The sequence below is a fragment of the Pinus tabuliformis genome, chromosome 5_2 (assembly GCF_031772625.1).
Source record: "Pinus tabuliformis cultivar Carrire ecotype Pingquan chromosome 5_2, CPIR1, whole genome shotgun sequence".
Lineage (NCBI taxonomy): Eukaryota > Viridiplantae > Streptophyta > Pinopsida > Pinales > Pinaceae > Pinus > Pinus tabuliformis.
In genome coordinates, this window is record NC_142306.1 from 25,925,697 (window position 1) to 25,929,601 (window position 3,905).

General features: G+C 41.4%; 1 pseudogene; it reads left to right on the forward strand.

Annotated features, from left to right (window-relative positions):
* The first annotated feature begins 324 nt into the window (after positions 1-324).
* On the forward strand, positions 325-2,200 carry LOC149157471 (18S ribosomal RNA; annotated as a pseudogene).
* The last annotated feature ends 1,705 nt before the right edge of the window (positions 2,201-3,905 follow it).

Genomic DNA, 3,905 nt, shown 5'->3' on the forward strand with positions numbered 1-3,905 from the left:
CAAAGATGTTAGTTTGGGCTCCTTTCCCCTATAAGGATGGAACTACCTCAAGAGATAAGACCTTATTCCATGAGAAGAGTTTCCATCTTGCATCCATTCATGCTATATAAACCTCCATTTTTCCCAAGCACAAGCTAGTGTTAATGTTGGTGTGCTAGTGCTAATTAAGTTTGGGGTAAATAGCAAGCTAAACATAGTTGTAGCTCTCTAGTTGTGTGAATGAGAAGTATTATTTTGATTTAGTGTGAAGCCTAAAGGGAAGAGCCTTAAAACTATCATTGTTGAGGCCATCATGGAATTCTAAAGGAAGTGTGTGGGAATCTGGTTTTGTCAGAGGAGAACAACAATTTCAAGACAATAGTTGTAATCTCTTCTTAATTCAATATATATGAAAATATTGATTGATTTCATACATAATGTGTCATCTTACATGTTTATGGCTTAATGTTTCTTGACTTTTTAAGTAGGTTGAATTACAATTTTTCTATTATCACGGCTGTTGTTTGTTGTTGTTTACTTGTGTCAGGTGTTTGAAGAAGGAAACGAGAGATAGCTGTAGCGAGCAAGCAAGGACATCATAAAATGAGATAAGCATACGAAGAGGTAGGCCCTCTTAATTGGTTCTAACCTACTAAAATCTTTCATAGAATGTTTCGATTGTGGATAGACCCATTATCTAGCTATAGGAATTTTTTGTGTCCCCATTCATAATTTTACTTCACCACATGCCTACCACAGTGGTGACGAGGGATGAAGAATTAGGGTTCAATTCCGGAGAAGGAGCTTAAGAAATGGCTACCACATCCAAGGAAGGCAACAAGAACACAAATAACCCAATCCTGACATGGGGAGGTAGTGACAATAAATAATGATATTAGTCTCATTGAGTTTAGTAATTGGAATGAGTACAATCTAAATCCCTTAACGAGGAACCATTGGAGGGAAAGTCTAGTGCAATCAGTAATGGTAATTCTAGCTCCAAAAGCATATATTTAAATTTTTGTAGTTATAAAACTTGTAGTTGGATCTTGGGTCGTAAAGGCTGGTCTGCCTACTCAGTGTGCACCTGCCCTTTCATCCATTTTGTCGGTGGTATGCTCTTGGCCTTAATTGGTTGGGTCGCGGCTCTGCCATTGTTACCTTGAAATACTTAGATTGTTTAATGCAAGCTTATGCTTTGAATACATTAGAATGGAATAACATGATAGGAGTTTGATCATATTGTGTTGGCCTTCGGGATCAGAGTAATGATTAATAGGGACTTTTGGGGGCATTCATATTTCATTGTCAAAGCTGAAATTCTTAAGTTTATGAAATATGGACCAATGAGAAATCATTTTCCAGGGAAGTTTTCATTAATCAAGAATGAAAGTTGGGGGCTCGAAGACAATCAGATACCATCCTAATCTCAACCATAAATGATGCCAACCAGGGATTGGCAGATGTTTCTCTAAGGACTCCACCAACACCTTCTGAGAAATTAGAGTGTTTGGGTTCCAAGGGGGAGTATGGTTGCAAGGCTGAAACTTAAAGGAATTGATGGAAGGGCACCACCAGGAGTGGAGCCTACAACTTAATTTGACTCAACACAGGTAAACTTACCAGGTGCAGACATATTAAGGGTTGAAAGATTGAGATCTCGTCCTTGATTCTATGGGTGGTGGTGCATGGCCGTTCTTAACTAGTGGAGCGACTTGTCTAGTTAATTCTGATAATAAAAGAGACCTCAACCTGCTAACTAGATACACGGAGGTCCCCCTTCATGGCCAGCTTCTTAGAGGGACTATGGCCATTTAGGCCATGGAAGTTTGAGGCAATAACAAGTATGTGATTCCCTTAGATGTTTTGGGCTGCACATGTGCTATAACGATGTAGCTAATGCATTTTTCTTCAAATTTTGAGAGGATTGGGAAATATTCTCAAACTACATCGTGATGGGGATAGAACATTGCAATTATTGGTCTTCAATGAGGAATTCCTAGTAAGCGTGTGTCATGAACTCATGTTGACTATGTCCCTGCACGTTTTACACACCACTTGTCGCAGCTACTTATTGAATGATCTGGTGAAGTGTTCGGATTGCGTCGACAATGGTGGTTCGCCACTATCGATGTTGTGAGAAGTTCATTGAACCTTATCATTTATAGGAAGGATAAGTCATAACAAGGTTACCATAGGTGAACCTGTGGTGGGATCATTGATAGCAGGGGTTTTCTTTTTTGGTTCGGGTTGGGTGGGTTTCGATTGCAATGTGGGCTCGTGTGGTGTGTCTCTAGGGGAGAGGGTTTGGTGTTTGGAGGGAACATTGTTTGTTTATTTTCTTGAGGTCACGCTTGTTTTTTCATGTGTGATTTCAAACCATGCTTGTGCTTGTCCCACCCATCGTTTGTTTTTCTTCCCCCCAATGTGTTTCTGTAGGGTTTTCAGAAGCCTTTTTCTTAAGAGTGCTATACGATGATCTGTTCGGCGGGGCATGGTTGCTGCAGTTGAGGTGCTTGGGCAAGACGATGGATAAATTTAGACTCATTCATAGTGGTGGTGCTTGATATTTTATTTTTTGGAAGGCATGGGCCAAGGTTGTGGGCCTCCATAGTGAGTTCTCTCGAAAAGGTGACAGTGGTTTATTGTGTTTCCTGGATGAGCACTTTTGTTGGTGGTTGGGTCAAGAGAGTGATTGCATGCATGCCTGGTACCTTAAACATTCCATGAGGGGAAATTTTCAGGGTGGGGTCAATATCAAATGGATGAAGTGCAGCTCAACCCATTGGGTTGGACACCATAGTCCTCTCGACCATTCCTCGATATGCCCTCATGGAAGGGCTGGGTGTCCAGGTAATGAAAAACACCTCCCTAGGTCTAAGCTCCACCAAGATCATAATTTTACCCACCAATTGGAATGAGCTGGAATTCTCATCTCATGCATTTTTCGCTAAGGGAATTACTCATCCTCTCATGAGCCACTCCCCTTCTAAGGAAAAAAGGTAGTGGGTTGTGTCTTTGTTTCTTTGTGGGTTTTGTGTGTAGCTTGGTCATTTCTTGGTTTTGTCATGTGCACTTTGCAGACATCCCTCTCTTTAGTGCCCTTGCACCATCAATGTATTTGCGGCCCGTGGATTTCTCTAGCATTGAGTGTTAGCCCGTGACAACTCCTCTTTGGAGTTTTATTCTTGACCCCCCTTGACTTTCTCACTAGAAAGGTTGTTGGGTGTTTTGTACACCAAGGGGTGCAATAGTAGTGTGGGTTTTCTACTAGCGTGTTTGTCATTTGAAGCCTTGTGTCAGGTTGGGGGGTTATTTACCTCTCAATAATGTGCTCCAGACACTGGTCTCATCGCAGCCCTCATATTTTCTAGAGGTCAAGTTTAGGTTGTGATTTATTTTCTTGGTTGTTTGATTATTGTTTGTTATGTTTTAAGCTAGAAAGGGTGTTGTGCCATAATGCATGTGGGAGAGTGTGATGTGGGATGATTCGATTGGGTGCCTATTTTCCTTCTTTTTAGTTAGGAAACATCTCCTCGGCATGATGTCGAGCCTTTCTCCTTTCTTTGGATTTTTGTTTCTTTGGTGTTATTTTCTTCCCTTCTTCCTTTTCCCCCTAGCTTTATGGAGAAAATATGGGATTGTTGTGGATTGGTGTTTAGGAAGGACAAAAGGCCATGCGAGTTCCTGGGGTGGCCACCCTAGTCCTTACCGATCATTGTCCCTTGCAGTTTCACCATATTTGCGAAGGCACAGGGTTTGGGAAGCTTGTTCTCTATTTGAGCCTCCCCTTATGAGCTGGTAGCCACATTTGATATCTCTTTCATGTTGTTTTCTTCCCTTCTTCTTTTTGGCCCCTAGATTTAAGGAGAAAAGGTGGGATTGTTTGGTATTAGTTTTCTCGAAGGGCAAAAAGCAATGTAAGT